Source organism: Pelodiscus sinensis, chromosome 3 (assembly GCF_052426305.1).
Source record: "Pelodiscus sinensis isolate ZL-2025 chromosome 3, ASM5242630v1, whole genome shotgun sequence".
NCBI classification, from domain to species: Eukaryota; Metazoa; Chordata; order Testudines; family Trionychidae; genus Pelodiscus; species Pelodiscus sinensis.
Genome location: NC_143054.1, coordinates 9,205,875 through 9,228,115, shown reverse-complemented (window position 1 = coordinate 9,228,115; position 22,241 = coordinate 9,205,875). Strand labels below are relative to the sequence as shown.

Genomic DNA, 22,241 nt, shown 5'->3' with positions numbered 1-22,241 from the left:
CCACAAGGAGGCCTACAAGAAAATCCAGGTAGAAATGTAGCCGTGTTAGTCTGGTGTTGCTGAAACAAAATACAGGACTATGAGCTGAGGAAGTGGGTCTGGCCCACGAAAGCTCATCATCTAATAAACCATCTTGTTGGTCTTTAAAGTACTACATAGTCCTGTATTTTGTTTCTACAAGAAAATCCCTGTAGGAGAAGGCTGTCGATCAGTGTAGGCATTCATTGCACAACCAAAACATCTTACACAAACTGGGAAGACACAAGATGTGTTGCAAGAAGGCCACAAAATTTATCCAGAGACAAACGTGCAAAAACTCTAACAAGTTTTGTTTTGTCCTCCAATGAAGAGAAGGGTCAACTTGAATTCTAGTTGGTTGTTTCTAATATGTGACAGACACACCTTCACCACTTTCTGATTGGCCCAGATCAACTTTCCCCAGAAGACAAACCAAACCACGACACCCTTCAGCAGCCTGTTTGGATCAAAGTGACACGGTCTGAAACATGTGGATCTAAAAGGCAACAAAGGAGACTTTCATTGTCTAGCCACTGAGCTCTCTGCAGACCTGGTAAGAACTAAAATCGCTTCAATGACAATCTCCTCCTAATTCTGCCCTTTGAAGTCTTTTCCAGAGAGACAGCTGCAAACGAAACAAGAACAGTTGTCATAATACCTCTATGAAATGCCTCAGTGAACTTTCTCTCTGTTTTGAGAAACTATTGAAACTGGGAAGCTAACCTATGCCTTCCTATCAGTTGCCATTGTTATGTACCAGAAGTACATGTATTTTGTTTACCCAGATGAAAACAGGACAAATTTAAAGCTAAATGATTCTCAGAACATAGGTGTGTAAGTTAAAATTTCCTAAAAGACTGAAATGTATAGAGTAGCCGTTATCATAGCAGTTCACTACCAGCTTTAAACTTGGATGTAAATTATAGTTAATCAATGGTGATTAAGAGTACAGAGGGTTCATTGACTCATTCAATTACTTAAGCCTAGTATTATATCAGTTAGTAAAGCATGCTTGATTTTCTTAAATTGATATCAAGTATCAGAGGGGTAGCCATGTTAGTCTGGATCTGCAAAAGCGACAAGGAGTCCTGTGGCACCTTATAGACTAAAAGATGTATTGGAGCATAAGCTTTTGTGGGCAAAGATCCACTTAGTCAGACGCATGCAGTGGAAATGTCGAAAATTTCCAGAAATTCCAGAAATTAAATTGATATACTTATCAGTAGCACTCCAGAATTTCCAGAAATTTCCAGAAATTCCAGAAATTAATTTGATACACTTATCAGTAGCACTATTGTCCATCCCAAACATTAAAAAATCATGAGATGTGCTTAAATCATGAGAGTTTTTAAAGAAACTAATTTAGGGTCCCTTTTGTTTGTCTTTTGGTTTTTGAGAATTTAAAGTGCACTCGTTTCACATGTTCTAGATTATTTTTCCAAACAGGAGGGCAAGATCTCTGCTCTTGTTTAAAATGAAAGTGAGGATTTTCATGCCATTTTTCCCTCAGCAGCTGAGAGTTTAGAATAAAATCATAAGGGCTGTCAGCTCTGCTGAATTTAAACCCTTTAATTGACTAAAAAGCACAATGTAAACCTGCATTCCTCTAACAAGATTAATCTTAGCTGTTTAAAAGTGATGGCATGTCAACACATGATTAAGTGTATTAAGGCTGATTAAACTTTCTGTTCAAAGCTTAATACTATTCATAACAGGAAACTGCAAAAGACAACTGAAAGGAACCCAAAGTGTTTCAGAGTTTATCCTGAAACTCAGACAGTTTGTGGTCAGCAGAAATTGACAAAAAGAGGAAGGAGCTTTGTCTTATTTTTTTAAGCTAAATATTTTAGTATTGTGTGAATATTTAATGTGGGGAAAGAGTCTGCAATATTGGTAAAATTCCAGTCAAATTAGAATAGTTTCAATAATTGCCCATTATATTTAGGGTTCAAAATCTGATAATTAATTAGCTGAACCTCCTTAGTCACTAATGCCAGATCTATACTAAAGGGGAAGGTCAACTTAAGATAGGCAACTCCAGCTATGTTAATTACATATCTTAAATTGCATTTTTGTGCTCTCCACAGAGCAGGAGGTCAATGGGGCTTCCCTTATTCCTCACGAGGAACAGGAGTGCCACAAGGGTGCCCTCTCAGGTCAAATTAGTAGGTCTTTACTAGACCTGCTAAACTGAACCTCGGAAGACTGAGACAGCGCTGATCTTCCATGTAGTGTAGACATGGCCTAAGTGACTTGTCTAAACGTCTAAATCTCACTTTTGGAGCTGATTAGCTGAATGCCACAGGGAGTTCTATAATTCCACTGCCAAACATGGTTTAATTAGAAATTGATAGAAATCTACATTTATGGATTCATCGTTCCATGTTTATACTAACATCATTTACCAAGTGTATTGTAAAACCAAGATAAAGTTTGCTATGAAAAGAGAGGAACTCTATGAATTGCTTTGATTCAGTATCTGCCTTCTTGATCGATTGTCACATATCCAATATCATGTTGAATTCATTCTAGTAGATTTCACAAGCACCATTATTTAACCATTTGTATGCTGTCTGTAATCTAATTGCTTTCAATTCCATTTTGGCTAATAAAACTAATCAATGTGCAATATTTCCATTTGTGTTTTGGTTACAGAACAGCAATCTAAACAAATGCGAGAAACCCGATGTGAATAACAAGCTAATTAAGATTGCACACCCATCCTGTGTTTTAAAATGTATCTTTTGCAACAGAATTCTCTTTCCCCAAAATACTCCTGCACCACCTCTCATATTATATAAATAAATAATAAATACGATTATGAATAGATTGCAGCACACATATTATGTCATTTATTTATAGGCAATCTTTCTATCTTCACAGGGATTCTCCGTTTCCTGTCCATCTTTTCTTTCTAGTGACACTGAGTTCCCAGCCAAAGTACAGCCATGAAGATCCTTTGCCTTCTCTTCACTGCTCTCTTGGTGTTCCAAGTTGCACCTGGTAAGATCCCAGTAAAATCAAGGATCTCATAGAGGGGTCTTGGCAAGTCTTTATTAAGGTTGCCTAGAACTTAGCATTGTAACATTTTTTAAACTCTTTTTCTGAAGATTCTAACGGTGGCAGAGTTTGCAACAGACACTGGACATGTGGCAGGGGAATTAGGTCCCATGAGTATCTTTGTTGTGATCATAAAAATCCATTTAGATCTGGCTGAATTCTAACCCACTGCAAAACTCTCAATTCCTGAGTGTGATTTTACCTATCACTAGAGGATTGCCAGCAAATATCCCCAATATTGTATCTGCCCTGAACATACTGTTGCTACTGCATGAATCACAAAACTGAACATCCAGATAGGAGAAAGAAAAAATTAATCCTCTGTCTACCATAATCATAGAATCATAGAATAATCGACTGGAAGGGACCTCAAGAGGTCATCGAGTCCAGCCCCCCGCCCTCAAGGCAGGACCAAGCTCCACCTACACCATCCCTGACAGATGTCTATCTAACCTGTTCTTAAATATCTCCAGAGAGGGAGATTCCACCACCTCCCTTGGCAATTTATTCCAATATTTGACCACCCTGACAGTTAGGAATTTTTTCCTAATGTCCAATCTAAACCTCCCCTGCTGCACTTTAAGCCCATTACTCCTTGTCCTGTCCTCAGAAACCAAGAGGAACAAATTTTCTCCTTCCTCCTTGTGACACCCTTTTAGATATTTGAAAACCGCTATCATGTCCCCCCTTAATCTTCTTTTTTCCAAACTAAACAAGCCCAGTTCATGAAGCCTGGCTTCATAGGTCATGTTCTCTAGACCTTTAATCATTCTTGTCGCTCTTCTCTGTACCCTTTCCAATTTCTCCACATCTTTCTTGAAATGTGGCGCCCAGAACTGGACACAGTACTCCAGCTGAGGCCTAACTAGCGCAGAGTAGAGCGGCAGAATGACTTCACGAGTTTTGCTTACAACACACCTGTTGATACAACCTAGATGGAAAGGCCTCTTTTTGGTGAAGGCCTCTTTTTGGTGAAGAGGCTGGTGCTCTGGGCTGGACTGGAAATCACAGTCTGAAGTTCTGCTGACTAGACCTAATCCCTCATTGTCTTGACAGTGTAAAGAAGGCCTCATGCCCCAAGCAGAGATGGGGCAATGTGAGAAAACAGGCTAGATCGCTAATATGGCAGACCTTTGTCTTACCCACACTGTTTCTCAGAAACAATCATGTGCTTGGATTGATTCCTGGAAATGATATCATTTGGGGGGAATCATAAAAGCATAGAAAATTAAAGTTGGAAGAGACTTCATGAGGTTAACTAGTCCAACCCCCTGCTCCAAGCAAGACCAACCCTAACTAAATCATTTGTGCTGGCAATTTTTCAAGCCTGGCCTTAAAATCCTCTAAGGACGGAGATTCCACACCTCTCTACATAACCCATTCCAGTGCTTCGTAATATTCAACCTAGACCTCCCTCACTGCAACTTGAGACCATTGCTTCTTGGTCTGTCTTTTGCCACCACCAACAACGGCTTGGCTCCATTCCCTTTGGAAACTCCCTTCAGGTAGCTGAAGGCTGCTAGCAAATCCCTTCCTCCTTTCTCTTCTGTAGACTAAATAAGCCCAGTTCTCTCAGCCTCATGTGTTCCAGCCCTCTAATCATGTGCTGGATTGTATCCATGTTGAGAGACAGAACATGCAGAAATGTCAGCGCATCAGTAGAGGTCTTGCATTTATATCTGTTGGTGCTGGCCACTGTTGGCAGACAGGATACTGGGCTAGATGGACCTTTGGTCTGACCCAGTACAGCCGTTCTTATGTTCTTATTCTTATGTTGTGAGTACTTCTGTGAAAGCACAGATACCTCCACTTAAATATTTTCACCCAGGTACCCTAAAGGCTGAGGCAATAGAAATTGTGTCTGCTTATTCCACGGGACTGGCCTGTGTGGTACATGTAAAGCTGGGGACTGGTCATAAAACTGGCGACTGGTCATGTAAAGCTGGTGACTGGTCATAAAGAAACTATTCCAGAGGGCTGAGTTTTCACTGTGTGCAGGGTCTCTCAGGCTGGCATTCCCTCTGGAAAGAACTTGAGCAAACCCCTCTGTGTCTTACATGGTAGCCAGCCAACCTAGTGCTACCTACTCAGTAGCAGAGCAGTTATCACAATTTTCCTGGTGCATTGGTCTTAGGAGCCCTGAAGAATCCCACCCAGAGCAGCAGCCAGTAAGGGAAGTCTGGTGCAAGCAGCTGCCAGCATTTCATCCCATAGATTTGTGGAGCACTGAAGGACACCCGAGCTCCGAGTTAGTTCTTAAATACACCCAATGAGCCAAAGCCCCATCCAGACCCACGAACAGGTGGCAAAGGGGGCTGTTGCACCAGGACCCATTAATTCAAAGGGTCTGGGCTCTGAGCCCTTTAAATCACCACCATGGCACTCCAGGCAGCTTTTTGCGCTGCCTAGAGAGGCGGGGCACCACGTAGAATGCTCCAGGTAGTGCCGGAGGGGTCATGGTCCGGGTGGCACTGAGGGCTGGCTGCTCTCAGCCTTGCCCCTTCCTTGTGAGGCCCCGCCCCTTCTGGGAGCATGGAGCCAGGCACCCCACACCTTACCGAGGGGCCCAGCGTGGCTTTCAGCTCCCCTGCCCCCATTTAATGAACCTGCTCTGCTCTCTGTTTTGAGGCTGCTTCTGGGTATACCCAGAACTACAGCCCTTTCTGTAGCATTACAGCTGGTAACGCTGGGCCCTAGGTGGTAAGAATGGTGCTGATTGGGCCAGCTTGCAGGGAATGTGACATCCAGGCAAGAGGCAACGCCTGCCATGCTAAAATAACAACCCCTTAGTCCTTCTGCTTTGATGAATTATAAGTAAGACCCATTCTTTGTGCAGGCCTGGCACAGAGTATTTGGACCCCGTCGCAGTGCGGACGCTTTGGGGGCGAATGCCTCTTGCCCTGTCCCCGCTATACTAGACGCTTTGGGAAGTGTGTCACACGGGGCTTCTGCTGCTTGCGGTAAGTTAACAAATCCACTACAGAGACATTCCTGCATGAGCAGAAATGGGTGTTCCTCTCCCTTCCATATCCAAGCTGTTGTTTACACAGATGCATTGGCATTGTAATGCCCTCAGCCTACGTGGGAATAACCATATCGTCTACTCTTACTCCTGCGTTACCCAGACTGCCTATGGCCAGGTCCATGGAACATCCCCAGAAGCCCCAGTGCTGTAGAGATTGCCCCTCTGAGACCTGACTACTCCCAAATCCATCCCTAGCATTCCCTGTACACTATTGCTTGCAAGACAAGCAGCGTAGAGCCAGTTGCAACAACTCTGTGTTGCTGATGCATGGATGTAACGCTTCCTCAGCCTGGCACGTTGCTTTACACCTCTCTGGATGGGTAGAGCAGAGTGTACAAGCACAGGGTGGGCCCTGAAACAATCCCACTGTATAAATTGTTTGTGTTCCCTATTCCAAAATGGAAGAACTAAAGCCAGGTTCCCAGGTGAGAGCTCAGGATATCAGTCCACTGCTCTGTACAAGTCTCTAGGCACTTTGAGACCAAAATGGCTGCTCTTTGCAAACAGGCAGAATTTTGGAGCTTTACAGCTGTAGTACACAACAAATAAACACCTCCGAATTTTGAGGATGTGGCGGGGGGGCTACATCTGGACTGCAGGCTTCTTTCAGAAGAAGCTTTTCCAGAAGAGATCTTCCAGAAAAACTTCTTTCAGAAGAGAGCATCCACACAGCAAAAGCGCAATGAAAAAAGCCATTTGCTTTTTCGAAAGATAGCCTCCACATTGATTGGATGCCATCTCACGTTTAATCTGTGATTACGGTGGATGGAGTGGCCATGAGGGCACCTGTGCTTTTTCCTGAAGGCCTCTTCTTTCAAAAAAACACTCTCTTGCGCGTCCACATATGCCTTTTTCTAAAAAAGCTTTTTTCGGAGAAAAGCTTCTTCCTTGTAGAATGAGATTTACCGCTGTTGGAAAAAACCCTCCATTCTTTCCACTTTCTGTGGAAAGAACGCAAGGACAGTGTGGATGTAAGTATAGTTTTTCTGGAAAAACTGCCGTTTTTCCAGAAATACTCTGCAGTGTAGACATAAAGACTATGTCTAGACTGCAGGCTTCTTTCGAAAGAGGATCTTTCGAAAGCATCTTTTGAAAGAGCCTCTTTCGAAAGATCGCGTCTAGACTGCAGGCGGATCTTTCGAAAGAGAAATCCGCTTTTTCGAAAGAGAGCACCCAGCGAGTCTGGATGCTCTCTTTCGAAGACGGCCTCTTTACATTGAAGAACGCCTTCTTTCGAAAGAGGAACTTTCGAAAGAAGGCGTTCTTCCTCGTGAAATGAGGTTTACCGCCATCGAAAGAAAAGCCGCGTTCTTTCGAAATAATTTCGAAAGAACGCGGCTTGAGTCTGGACTCAGGGGAAGTTTTTTCGGGAAAAGGCTACTTTTCCCGAAAAAACCCCTGAGTCTGGACACGGCCAAAGAGAGAAAGAGAGACTTGCAAGATATATCCCAATATAAAATTATTCAAAGCTATTAAATACCATTGCTATGTGGCCTGAGCCAGGTAGGCAACATTAAGAGTCTTGTGGTTTGTCTTCATTAAGAGGAGTAATTGACTATATGAATCAGGTATAACTGGTGCAATCCTCTTAATCTACAGCTGAATTTACTATGTTCTGGTCAACATTTTAACTTTACAAAATGCACTTTGTAGCATTTAAAAAAAATGAGAGAATGGTCCTCACTGACTAGAGAGTTAGAGGCAGGTGAGTAGGCGTCCATGTTCAGAAGTCTGTGTTTGCCTGTCATGCCAAATTGGCAGCCAGTTCATTTGTTTAAACACATGAAAGCTACAACTTTGTAACAGTGCACTGCAGCAGGGAAAATCAGTATTAACCAAGAATATCTGCACTCATGGGACAATTTTGCCTCTGCTTTTTTATTGGAATTAAAAGTAATTTCTCATAGTTATGGGTGTGAGCAAAGTATCTGATCATCTCTTTTCCCTGTGCAGAAGTCGTGGCTGACAGTCCTGCGGACGGTTCAGGCAGGATCTCTGGGAGTCTGGTGCACCTTCTCACCTCTAAAAGTGTTAGATCCTGCTTCAAGGGCAGTCTGAAGTTCATCTGAGCTGGTCAGAGCCACGTGTGCTGGAGAAATCCAAACAGGACAGTATCTGTAGTTGACCAAAGATTGCAACATCCCTTTTAATAAAAGCTGTTGTGACATCACAGTGCTGACCTATGAGTGTGTGTGTTCTGCTGGGGTAAAGGTAAAGTTTTAGCCAACCATATAGGCTTGGAAATAGCCCTCTATAGTCCTCAATTTGAGTTACATCTTGCCTGGGAGGCATCAAAAAGAAGAAAAAGCTGGAAGGATGAGACCCACGGTGAGAATCTATTTGCCCTGCATCCACGTTGAAGGGGACATAACACGAAGCAGTGAGGGGTTAGTAGCAGCCCTCCCTCTGATCTCTTGCACCCACCCCTCAGTGTCTCCTGCCCCATCTCCACGTTCCCATCCATCTGGATAGATGGAGGTAGCTGTCTCCTCCCAGAAGGAGGCCAGGAAGCTCTGTCATCTTCCCTTCTGCTCTAAGAGTACCCTTAATATGATTAAGGTTGTTGTTCAATGTTAGGACTCTTTGGACCATGCTGTAAAGTAGGACAATACCATAGACACATGCACAACATTTGGGAATGAGCGTGTAAAAAGGATAGTTAAACACAGGCCCTGCTGCTAAGACATGTCCCAGCTAAAGCTCGGTAGCAGGTTTAAAACTAATAAAAGAAAGTTCTTCACACAGCATGTAGTCAACCTGTGGAACTCCTTGCCAGAGGAGGCTGTGAAGGCTAGGACTATAATAGAGTTTAAAGAGAAGCTAGATAATTTCATGGAGGTTAGGTCCATAAAAGGCTATTAGCCAGGGGATAAAATGGTGTCCCTGGCCTCTGTTTGTCAGAGGCTGGAGAGGGATGGCAGGAGATAAATTGCTTGATCATTGTCTTCAGTCCACCCCCTTCGGGGTACCTGGTGCTGGCCACTGTCGGCAAACAGGATACTGGGCTAGATGGACCTTTGGTCTGACCCAGTACGGCCGTTCTTATGTTCATATGTAAAGCTGTTCTCTGAGGGTACATCTAGACTACAGGGTTTTGTCGACGGAAGTTTTGTCGACAGATACTGTCAACAAAATTTCTGTCGACATAGAGCATCTAGACACATTCGGTTCTGTCGACAAAGCCCTAATTAAACAATTTGGCTGTGTCTCGACTGGAAAGTTTTTCCGCAAAAGCAGGTGCTTTTGCGGAAAAGCTTGCCAACTGTCTACACTGGCTGCTTGAATTTCCGCAAGAACACTGACTTCCTACTGTCTGAAATCAGTGCTTCTTGCGGAAATACTATGCTGCTCCTGTTCGGGCAAAAGTCCTTTTGAGCAAAGCTTTTGCGCAAAAGGGCCAGTGTAGACAGCTCAGATTTGTTTTGCGCAAAAAAGCCCTGATTGTGAAAATGGCGATCGGGGCTTTTTTGCGCAAAAGCATGTCTAGTTTGGCACGGACGCTTTTCCGCAAAAAGTGCTTTTGTAGAAAAGCATCCGTGCCAATCTAGATGCTCTTTTCTGCAAATGCTTTTAACGGAAAACATTTCCGTTAAAAGCATTTGCGGAAAATCATGCCAGTCTAGACGTAGCCTATGTGTTTTTCCTCCAATCTCTTTCCATTACAACAATCTTTGATGTAGCAGTTCATCAGAGGAAACATTTTCAGACTGACAGTTGAGGATTTATTTAAGTCATCAGCTTTCAGAAGCTTGGACTCAGGACAAGCTAATCAGGATCACAAACAAAACAGGACTTGTCTATAGAACTTAAACAAGGCCCATTGGATATCTCCTTCTGCGTTCTCTCTTCCTCCCATGGCAGACCATGACTATCTCCCATTTAAGTCAATGAATCAGATTTTCCATTGGTGTAAACTGGTGTAGTAGCTAAAGATCTGTCCCGAAAGCCCTGGTTTCTTGCAGAGGGAAATGAAAACTTTGATATTTGCACATTCCAATCCAGAAACTGGAGTGGGAGCAGCATTTCAATTTGCATAAGCAATTGCATGTTGAAAAGTTCCATTTAGAGCCACAGGAAAATTCCATGACCCTGGTTCATGAAGAAACCAAAGGCCACTGAAAACCAGTTATTTAAAACTGGGCCAAACCGGTACAAACTGTATGAAAAGCTAAAACATTTGCACAGCAGTGTCCTGAGGGGAGATGTAATGGGTCTGTGAACATAAAAATGCCTGCTTGCAGTTCAGACCCGTGAATGCTGGTGACCTACAGATCAGTCTTTAAGGTGCAGATTCTGATCTCTGATTCAAACAAGAAGGGATTTCCTTAAAGGGAAATTTGTGAGTTCTCAGCACTTCAGCAAATCCAATCACTTGCTTAAGTTCCTAAACGTGGATTTGGCCTGGCCCACATGTAAAATTTAGTCATGTTAGTCTGCAACTTTAAAAACAATGAGTAGTCCTGTGGCACCTTAGGCTATGTCTACACTTATCTTATTTCAGAATAGCACGTATACAGTGCAGGGAAGCCTCAAATTTAGTCCAAGGCAGGGTTCTCTGATGCAGACGTGCTATCTCGATTTAGAGCCCCTGGAGGAATAACTTAGAATGGCTCCGTTGAGGGGCTATTTCGAAATAGCCTAAGTGGAGAGTCTACATATGCCTCATTTCGAAATAGTTATTTTGGAAGAGGCGTTATTCTTCATAGAATGAGGCTTACAGAAGTCAGAATAAGCCATGCATTATTCTGAAATTATTTCAAAATAACAGAATTGCTGTGTAGATGCATGCATAGCTATTTCGGAATAATAGCCATTATTCCAAAATAATTTTGTTGCGTAGACACACCCTTAGGGTATGTCTACACTACTACCCTAGTTCGAACTAGGGTGGTAATGTAGGCAACCGGAGTTGCAAATGAAGCCCAGGATTTGAATTTCCTGGACTTCATTTGCATGTTGACGGGTGCCGCCATTTTTAAATGTCCGCTAGTGCGGACTCCGTGCCCTGCGGCTACGAGGAGTAATGGTAACGTGGAACGAGGAGTAACGGTAGTTCGGAATAGGAAGCCTAATCCGAACTACCTAGTCCATGCTGCGTGTAGCCGCAGGGCACGGAGTCCGCACTAGCGGACATTTAAAAATGGCGGTGCCCGGCAATATGCAAATGAAGCCCGGGAAATTCAAATCCCGGGCTTCATTTGCAACTCCAGTTGCCTACATTACCACCCTAGTTCGAACTAGGGTGGTAGTGTAGACATACCCTTAGAAACTAACAAATACAGATATATATATTATCAAGAGCTTTTGGTGAGCATCTGATCAAGTGCATTTTGCCCATGAAAGCTTATGATGCTATATAAAGGCACATCTACACTACAGCATTTTTTCGAAATAACAAGGTGAGTGTCCACACAGCAAGCCTGTTATTTTGAAATTGTTTTGAAATAACAGGCTTCTTAATCCAGAATAATAAACTCTCTTTTCACGAGGAATAACGCCTATTTTGAAACTGCTATTTTGAAATAGCGGTAGTGTGGATGCTCCACTGCTGCTATTTTGAAATAGTTCCTCCCCAGGGCGATTCTAAGTATTTACTCCCCAGTGCTTCCTGGGGCTCTAAATCGAGGTAGCATGTCCCCATTAAGGAAGCCTGAAACAGACCAATTTCAAGGCTTCCCTGTAGTGCGGCTGTGCTATTCAGAAATAGTGATTTTGAGAGTTATTATTCCAAAATAATTTATTTCGAACTACCCTTGTAGACACAAACTAAGGTGCCACAGGACTACTCGATGTAAAATTTAGATTGCCATGGCTACATTGCTCGGTGCTGTGGAAAAAGTCACCCCCATGCAGATGGTAGCTACACCAACTAACCACCCTCTTTGTAGATGCATCCAAGTCAATGGAAGAATGTGTCAATTGATGCAGGTCTTGTCTGCATTACTGTGGGCTGTAGAACTAAGTCGTGCAACTTCAACTATGTGAATAATATAGCTGAAGCTGACATACTTTGGCCTGCTTATTGTGGTGTCATCACCATGGTAATTCTACAGTTGATGCTCTCCCATCAACTCTGCCTCTTCTTCTTTGCTCTTAGCTTCCATGGGAGCATAGGCCATCAACAATTTCTTTCCAAGCCTTTCTGTCTTGTGCCACCTTTTCTAATTCTCTCCAGCTTTTGCCCATTTGCCTCACATTTTCAGAATCCTTTCAAGTTTGGCTTCCCTGCATCATAATCTCTCTTTGAGGGCCTTTTTTAGTCAAGGAAGGTTGGCTTGCCATTCAAATTGAAATTGTTGATGTTTTTGTAGCAGTCGTTTATTTTTACAGGATGGGGTTGCTAGCCCCATGCCCAACCCTCCTTAGTTGACTCTTACAACATGCTTGTAAGGATACAGAGGTCCTCTTCTGACTTCCCCGTAGGGCCCCCGGGAACCTCACAGGGTGTCGACTCTGCCTACTCTTCTCATTCTGGTGGAGTAGTGGAGTTGACGGGAGGGTGCTCGGCGATTGGATAGTGTGCTCTGACAGCATGGCCCAACTGGCCGCTGTTACAGCCACTGAGAATCTTCCACAGCACATGACCTTCAGTGGGAGTACATCAGCCCAGCCCCTTTGATGCTGGAATGTAAAGCGAGCAGTGGGATCTTTTACTCTAGTCCCCCAAAGACTGCAGCAGTCCAGAATCCAGTCACATGCACCCTAGGCAGGGCAGGTTGAGATAATGCTACCTGCCCTTCCCCACTGTAGGGCAACTCATGTAAGTAGGGGATTTGTCCTACCAATGTAGGGGAAGTTCTCTATGTACATAAGAACGGCCATACTGGGTCAGACCAAAGCTCCATCTAACCCAGTGTCCTGTCTTCCAACAACAGAAGCCAATGCCAGGTACCCCAGAGGGAATGAACAAAACAGGGAATCCTCAAGGGATCCACCCTCTGTTACGCATTTCCAGCTTCTGACAAAGAGCTAGCAAGAACATCCTGGCTAATAGCCATCAATGGACCTATTCTCCATGAACTTATCTAGTTTATCTAATTTATCCATGCACATCATACCTCAGCTGAACTAAGTGATAAAATGATTTGAGTCCTCCCAGACGCACATCCCAATTCACTTCACCCACCTTTACTTTCCCACCTAGTCCTGTATAAATAGGACTCACATCACACAAAAAGAGGACTGATTCCAGAGGTTCCTGGATGTTTACCTCAGTCTCTCCGTGGGCAACTCTGGGCAGGAACAAGGATGTCCCTAGTCTAGGAGGTGCCTAACTTGCTTGTGACCCTTTTAGCCTGTACTTTACTACAATTCACTTAAACATATATCCACTTTATTTACCTCAAAACCATCTCTTGGGGACTAAAGAACACCGTGCAGTGTCCACACAGTGAGGTAATGGTTCACATAAGATTCAATGAAGCAGTCAGTACAGTGCGATAAACTGTATAGTTAGAACTAATCCTTGAGTCCCGAGTCATCATTTGGATTTGGATATGCTGTTGCCTCACTGCCAGGGCGGCACGCCTCACATTCTGTGTGATGGGATCTTTCTGCACCTGTGTTTCTGTCCCTCCTGTCAGGCCACATCCCACTCTGGGTCTGACACTTCATTCCTCCTCAATCAGAGACAGCCTTCTTTGGGTCGGGTACTTGATGCTCACTGTGGGGGACCACCCCCCCCCCACGATCTGCGCACATAACCATGGAGCAGTGGTGGAGAGTCACCCCACAAATATCAGTCTGATACTTTTCCAGCCCCGAATGGTGTGCTGCTTCTTCTCATCCCCAGCCCCTAGGCCTCTGCTCAGTGCTCAGCAGCCCAGTTCCTCATGTGGTTTCCTCCCAGCTCCCCCTGTTTCCCTTCACTCCCTGGGGCAGATGGGCTATCTGCTGGAGGGGGTGCTGGGCTGTACCGCTCATCGAAGGGGCTGTGACATCTGGATAGGACAGCGGGACTGTGACACAGGCAGGCCAGATGCCAGCTCATGCCAAAGTCCTAGTGTGAATGCACACAAAGGCACATCTGGAAACCAGCCTGGCTCACCTACGCGTTAACATTGTTACAGTGGGCATTAGATTTATAAAAATGTGTTCAGTGTTTCAACCTTATGAAATGCTTGTAGGATGCTGCATGTATGCATCTCACTTAACTGCTGTACCCCGTATCTAGGGCCCTATCAGATTCCCAGCTGTAGCCCAATGGTCCAGCTTACCTCCGTTATATTCACTGCTTTGCATAATACTCTACTTTATTACACTCAGCCGTAATTCCAGGAATCTAGAGGTTCGTGTCCTGTAAGACATGGGCGTTAGCAGTTCACATGCTGTGAATTTTAGCATAGATAAACTTCAGTAACTCATCAGTGCTGAGGAACTGGACGTAGGATGGAAGGGGGAGTCTTGTGCATATAAGAACAACTGACCATAGAACATAAGCCGACATAAGCATCTGGGAGTTTCTGGATGGAACCTCCGACTGCAAATGTTCCAGGGCCATGAATTGACGTATATAATAATAGGGTGAAATCATAAACATACTGTCCTATAGAAAAAGGACACCTTAGGATTGCTAAGGGGAGGAAACACAAATAAGGAATAAGGAGAAAACCCCTATTATATATGCATTAAATGTGGTAACGTCAGTGTTACATATTATAAAAATGGCATCCCAGGGCAGCAAGGGTAGAGATGTAGACGTTGGGAGAGACCAAAATGATGGCCACTGGTGAAGATGAGGAAGGTAACAGAAATGAGAAAGAGAATGGCTAATATTTCAGGTTGCTCCACAAGGAATGGTGCACATAGAGCTGTTCCAATGTACTTTCTGTTTTCTCTCTCTCTACCCTGTTATGTGTGTGTAACTTTAATAAATGTGTAAATCCATTATTTAATTGTCAATATAAAAGAGTTCCTATAATGTGAGTGTTGCACCTGTGCACACTGGGGGTTAATTATACTATACATGAATTATAATAATAATCGAACTGTGCCTGATCTTGGGACAAGAATCTGTCAACCCTCAAAGAGATAAGTGGAAGTCTTTGGATCAGGCTACACAGCCATGCAAAACACATCACGGACCATGACATCTGGTGTCCTTCTGTAAAATCTGGCCTTTCGTTTGCTTTTATCCCATAGTACACTGATTCCACAGGGCAGACTATACAGATATCATGGGGGAGGCTGTTACTTTCCTCATCTCCAGTGGCCATCATTTTGGCTCCTCCCGAGGTCTGCATCTCTACCCTTGCGGCCTTGGAATTCCATGTTTATAATATGTGATGCTGATGTTTCACAGCCCTCAGCGTGAGTGCTGTGCCTCCCGCAGGCAGCTCTCGGTGCTACCCAGAGCATGCTGTGTGGCACTCTGCCAGTGTTTTAAGAAGCCTGGGTCCTTTTGTATCACTGGACCCTGGGGAAATTGTTCTCCCCCCCCACCCCATCTCCACCCCCATCAGCGGGCCTGCCCCTGGTGCTGCAGTATCTCTATAAATTGGAATCATTGTATGGGGGAGGGTAGATGTGCTTACACAGAAAGCATCCGTTTCTGGAACTGTTATTGTGACCCAATGGCCATGACACTTTTGGCACCTTCAGTACCGTCTTCATCCTCCCGCTCCTCCTCACTCCCTCGCAGCCTCCTTCCTGGCATGGGTCAAATGATTTCTCCCAACTGCACATGGCTTGCACCACAGCTTCTTTTTATTGAAGAAAGAGATTTCCTCTGGCTGCTGCTGCTCGCTCACGCCTTGTGGGTTTCTGCAGATCAGGGGGCTGGGAGCCGTTTGCAGCAATTGAGCTTTCCGTTGATGCAGGTTCCAATACGTTTGGAGGACATGGGGCAGCCCCCTGAGCGGCAGAAGCCAAAGTTACTTTTGCAGATTCTATTATCCAGGAAGTCAGCATGCCCTGCGCCAAGAGAGAGAGCTGGTTACAGTCCGAACATTTATTAATAGGAGCAGAAACTATTATACAGCGAAACTTTTGTTATCCAATACTCTACTAACCAGAAAACTTTGTTAGCCAGCATTGCCCCCAGCCACAATACTGTCACATCTTCAGGTGCAGAGGCCTGGCTTGGATTACCATGATTGGCTTAATTTTTTATTTAAGAAGTACTAATCATCTTTAACTCAAAATAGAAATGTGAGACCAATTGCCTCACACTACAAAACTACCAATATTAAAAACTAGAGTTTGACTATTATTGTCCATTGGTTTTTCCTAGGTTGATGGGACCCTCAGATAACCAGAACACCCTTATTCCCGAGCATGCCAGATAACACAGATTTTACGCTATCTAGATCCATATGTAACTACCAGCAGGTGGATTTGAACCTGTGATCTCTGGAGCTGAGTGCATGAGTTGCTACAGCTTAAGTTATAAAGTTAGCTGGGTCTCAGCTTAGTTCTAAGCTCCCTTGCTCTTCTCTCTCTCTGTAGGTGGTCTAAGTGCCGCAACATGGGCCAGTGAACCACACTAGGGCTATGTCTACACTGGCAGGTTCTTGCACAAGAACAACTTACACAAGGGTTCTTGTGCAAGAAGTCTTGTGCAAGAACATGTCCACACTGCCATGTGCGAGATGTGCTTTTGCACAAGAGCATCCATGGCAGTGTGGATGTTCTCTTGTGCAAGAAAGCTCTGATGGCCATTTTAGCCATAGGGCTTTCTTGCGCAAGAAACCCCTGCCGCACGTCCCACTGCCCTGTTGCACAAGAGCTGTTGCACAAGAGAGCTTACACTTGTAAAAAAGAGCCTAGCTCTTACGCAAGAAACCCTTGTGTACTGTAAATCTTCTTGCACAAGAGCAGGCAGGCAGTGTGGACGCTCTGTGGGTTCTTGAGCAAGAATGGTAGTTCTTGCGCAAGAACCTGCCAGTGTAGACATAGTCTAGATGTGTGTGCTACACACTTTGTAAGACCAGAAGTGTTTCTCAACCTTTTCATACCAGAAAGCAGCTTGCTGCCTTCCCAGACTGGAGATCACAGGAACTGGAGTCGGTCCATGCACTGGTCACTGATCTAATCTGACTTTTTGTCTGACACAGGCCAGAAAAATTCACCCTAGTTACTTTCGATGTGAAAAGAAACTCATATCCACCACATCTGCAGATGGAGATGACACAAAGCCTGATTCTCCACTCCCTTTTCCACTGCTTCGCAGAGGAGTAAATGATAATGTAAGGTGCAGGGCAGCAGCCGGTCCATCCCATTGTTTTGATTTTGATCTGTGAAGGCCTTTTGTAGGTTAACTTGTGAGGTTAGGTTTGTTAGGCTGTAGGGAGACTTTGCGAGGGTCTTGTCTGGCTTGGGGAAATATGCACTCTTGTAACTACATCAGTAGAACTATGCTACTGCTCACCCTAGATATGCTGCCCCTGCGCAAAGAGTTGCAAAAATATGAACTTACAGAGTGATTTATAGGAATAGCATTTTGACACCCAATTTGAATGGGATGTATGTGGCTGCCCAAGCATCATAGAATCATAGGACTGAAAGGGACCTCAAGAGGTCATCGAGTCCAGCCCCCCGCCCTCAAGGCAGGACCAAGCTCCACCTACACCATCCCTGACAGATGTCTATCTAACCTGTTCCTAAATATCTCCAGAGAGGGAGATTCCACCACCTCCCTTGGCAATTTATTCCAATATTTGACTACCCTGACAGTTAGGAATTTTTTCCTAATGTCCAATCTAAACCTCCCTTGCTGCACTTTAAGCCCATTGCTTCTTGTCCTGTCCTCAGAAACCAAGAGGAACAATTTTTCTCCTTCCTCCTTGTGACACCCTTTTAGATATTTGAAAACCGCTATCATGTCCCCCCTTAATCTTTTTTTTCCAAACTAAACAAGCCCAGTTCATGAAGCCTGGCTTCACAGGTCATGTTCTCTAGACCTTTAATCATTCTTGTCGCTCTTCTCTGTACCCTTTCCAATTTCTCCACATCTTTCTTGAAATGTGATGCCCAGAACTGGACACAGTACTCCAGCTGAGGCCTAACTAGTGCAGAGTAGAGCGGCAGAATGACTTCACGAGTTTTGCTTACAACACACCTGTTGATACAACCTAGAATCATATTTGCTTTTTTTGCAACAGCATCACACTGTTGACTCATATTCAACTTGTGGTCCACTATGACCCCTAGGTCCCTTTCCGCCATGCTCCTTCCTAGACAGTCGCTTCCCATCTTGTATGTATGGAACTGATTGTTCCTTCCTAAGTGGAGCACTTTGCATTTCTCTTTATTAAACTTCATCCTGTTTACCTCTGACCATTTCTCTAACTTGCTAAGGTCATTTTGAATTATGTCCCTATCCTCCAAAGAAGTTGCAACCCCACCCAGTTTGGTATCATCTGCAAACTTAATAAGTGTACTCTCTATCCCAATATCTACATCATTGATGAAGATATTGAACAGTACGGGTCCCAAAACAGACCCTTGAGGAACTCCACTTGTTATCCCTTTCCAGCAGGATTTAGCACCGTTAACAACAACTTTCTGACTACGGTTATCCAGCCAATTATGCACCCACCTTATCGTGGCCCTATCTAAGTTATATTTGCCTAGTTTATCAATAAGAATATCATGCGAGACCGTATCAAATGCCTTACTAAAGTCTAGGTATATGACATCCACCGCTTCTCCCTTATCCACAAGGCTCGTTATCCTATCAAAGAAAGCTATCAGATTAGTTTGGCATGACTTGTTCTTCACAAACCCAAGCTGGCTATTCCCTATCACTTTATTACCTTCCAAGTGTTTTCATATGATTTCCTTAATTACCTGCTCCATTATCGTCCCTGGGACAGACGTTAAACTGACCGGTCTGTAGTTTCCTGAGTTGTTCTTATTCCCCTTTTTATAGATGGGCACAATATTTGCCCTTTTCCAGTCTTCTGGAATCTCCCCTGTCTTCCATGATTTTTCAAAGATCATAGCTAAAGGCTCAGATTCCTCCTCTATCAGCTCCTTGAGTATCCTGGGATGCATTTCATCAGGACCTGGTGACTTGCTGACATCTAACTTTCCTAAGTGATTTTTAACTTGTTCTTTGACAGAGGAAAAATCAAGACAGAGGAAAATCAAGATAACTGTCCTATCTATTGCACCAGCCTTGACTGCATATTGATGACCAGGAAATGATCCTGCATTTGATACTTATTTTACCACCCCTATCCTCTCATGCAAGTATCCCGTTTTACTTATCCTCCCTCTAATTACTTGGATCCATCTCACCTGGAGCACACTGGAAGAGGAAGAAGAGAACAGCCAGGAGCAAATACAGGATCCTCATGGCTGAAGGTCTGCAGGGTCTGCCTGTCTCTGTAGAGGCAAAACTCTGTGGGAGATGAAGGTGAAGGTTTTTTCAGGATGGGCAGCCCCTGTATTTATAGAGACTTGGGGACTGTGGAATGCTGAGGTTTGGGAATCTTGTCAATAATTAATCCATTTATAGCTTGATTACCCTTGGTATGGTTGATAGGTAACCTATGATATTGGTGAAATCAGTCAGGTATGACCACCATACTGCATTCTGCAGAATGTGCTAACATTAAACAGAGGTGTACACTCTGTACCCTAAATCACAACTTAGACACCTATTGATATCTAAAATGTCTTCAAGCTCATGGCTATTCCCACAGACAAGAATGATGGAAAGCAATGTTGTCTAGTGTTCTGACCAGAGGACTGGGACACAGGGTGTGTCTAGACTACAGGTTTTTTTTTTTAAGTGGCCTTTTTTCGAAAAAAACTTCCCCTGCATCTACACTGCCGCTGCGTTCCTTCGAAATTAAATCAAAAGAACGCAGCTGGTTTTTCGACCTCGGTAAACCTCATTTTACGAGGAAAAACGCCTTTTTTCGAAAGACGGATCTGTGTTCTGACCACGGCTAGGGGGCAATGGTGTTAATACCAGCTCCCCCAGCATAGCCGCATCTGTGGTACGGACAAGCCCAAAAACTGGTTCAGATGAGCGAGAAGCCACTGAGCTGTTGATTTCTGGGGAGGGCCGGAGCCTCGGGTGCAAGAGACGTGCTGGTGGATTTCATGCTCTCTCTGGCTTTCACTAATTAAGAAGCTGAAGATAACTAAACGCTCAAGGCCTCTGACAGGCCTTTCTGTCAACCGAGAGTACACACATGGTTACCTTCCCAACGGTCTACACTGAACCATGTGAACCATGTGGTGGGCTGATGGCTTATTGCACAACCTTCTTCAGAAACTCTGGCTTCATAACAGGGACCAGTTCAAGACCACTGGCTGGGATTCCTGGGGTTTAATGAGCTGCATCCCAAATACCGTCAACCGGAACCGCTCCTGACCTTTAGAAAATCAGGATTTGCCTGGAGCAGTCACAGCTACATTTTACGAGTGGCCCATGTTACCATTTCATGCCCTCATGTTTGCATGGGGTTGTCAAAGCAGGTCTCACTTGTCCATAGGGGCAGATCTGACAGGCACAGTTTATCTGATCATGTGTATTCTGGCCCCACTGCAAGGAGTCTCTCTCACACGGCACAGCCGACCTCCCCTGAGCACTTAGGGTATGTCTGTACTGCACCTAGACACCTGCAACTGACCCGAGCCAGCAGATTCAGGCAGATGGGGCTCAGACCAAGGGGCTATTTAACTGTGGTTTAGAAGTTCTGGCTTGCAATGAACCCTGGGCTCTAGGATCCTGTGAGGTGAGAAAGTCCCACTGCTCAGGCTGAAGCAAACCCGGATGTCTATACTGAAATTAAATAGTCTGTTAGCCTGAGTCAGCTGCCACAGGCCAGCTGTCTGTTTTTAATTGTCGTGTAGACACACCCTCAGATCCTCCAGTACTGCAGTACTAGGTTGTGTGCCCCAAGCAAGTGTTGTCATCATTATGCTTTGGGATGAAAACAAATCCTTCCAACTTGGAAAGGTTGGGAGTGGGGAGACCAAGGCTCCGTTTCCATGCTCACCATATTCTCTGCTGAAAGAAATCTCTTGGAATTCACACCTCCAGATCAGCTGCTAGAAGTGGGCCTCATCCTCCTTGATTGGATCCACCTCGTCATCTCCAGCCTGATCCTGACCTGCAAATTTATACCTGCCTCTGGAAATTTCCACTACATGCATCTGACGAAGTGGGCCTTTGCCCACGAAAGCTTATGCTCCTACACTTCAGTTAGTCTATAAGGTGCCACAGGACTCCTCGCCGCTTTTGCAGATTCAGACTAACACGGCTACCCCTCTGATACTTAGTCCCGCTGCACTGCTGGAGGTGATAGCAGTAGGTAGAGGCCCACGGACTTTTTAAATCTCTCAGGGGTGGCAGATGGGGCCGGGAGATGCTCCAGGGGGAGACACACGAGAATGGCAGGGATGAAGGAGGGACCCTGCTCTGAACAGCAGTGGAGCTGGGCCCCTGGGACCCTGAAGCCTATCTAACTTGCCACCCCTAGCAGTATGTACAGGTGGTACCTCTATAAACTGGGGCTCTTTGATCTGGCAACATCCGTGGTCCAGAAGTATCATGAATGTTCCAGGATCAGAGTGTCACAGCACACTGCAAGGGGGGGGGGGGGCAGCGCGCTACAGGGGAGAGGGGCCAGGAACTTGGCATGATGCAGGGAAAGGGGTGGAAACCCAGCACAATGCTTCTGGGCTGCCCAGGACAGCCAGGAGCCTGGTGCATGGCTCATGTGAGCTGCCTGGGCAGTGGGGGGCAGAAACTGGGAAGTCCAGTGTGTGGCTCAGGTGAGCTATGTGGGGTGGGGAGCTGGGAAGCCCAGTGGGAAGGCACGGAAGGGATGGGGTTGGCACCAGGGGGCCCAGAAATGACCTCCTCTTGCCTGGAAAAATCCCTCATCCATGACCAGTCTGGTCCCGAGGGTGCTAGATTAGGGAGGTCCAACCTGAACTCCCTCTTGTTCATTTCAGACCAGCTTTTCAATTGGTGAAGGTCTTTTTGAACTCTAGTCCTGTCCTCCACAGTTCTTACAGCCCCTCCCATGTGGCATCACCTGCACATTTTAGAAGTGGACTCTCAACTCCATCATCCAAGTCATTCATGAAAAGCCATTCCAGACCCAAGACAGACTTCTGCAGGATCCTGCTAGGCATGCCCTCCCAGTTTGACCACAGTTGATAATGGTGCTTT

The 22,241-nt window shown here is 44.9% G+C and overlaps 2 long non-coding RNA genes across 2 annotated transcripts; one reads left to right on the top strand and one right to left on the bottom strand.

The window, feature by feature from the left end:
- Nucleotides 1–322: 322 nt before the first annotated feature.
- Nucleotides 323–8,275, top strand: LOC149524609 (uncharacterized). The gene is made up of 4 exons (XR_016349088.1): nt 323–571; nt 2,902–3,021; nt 5,915–6,038; nt 8,057–8,275. It is a non-coding gene; the product is annotated as an uncharacterized LOC149524609 (long non-coding RNA).
- Nucleotides 8,276–13,417: 5,142 nt separating this feature from the next.
- On the bottom strand, nt 13,418–15,877 carry LOC142827733 (uncharacterized). Its single transcript, XR_012902437.2, has 2 exons — nt 15,637–15,877; nt 13,418–14,399 (listed from the first exon to the last, which is right to left on the bottom strand). It is a non-coding gene; the product is annotated as an uncharacterized LOC142827733 (long non-coding RNA).
- Nucleotides 15,878–22,241: the final 6,364 nt, after the last annotated feature.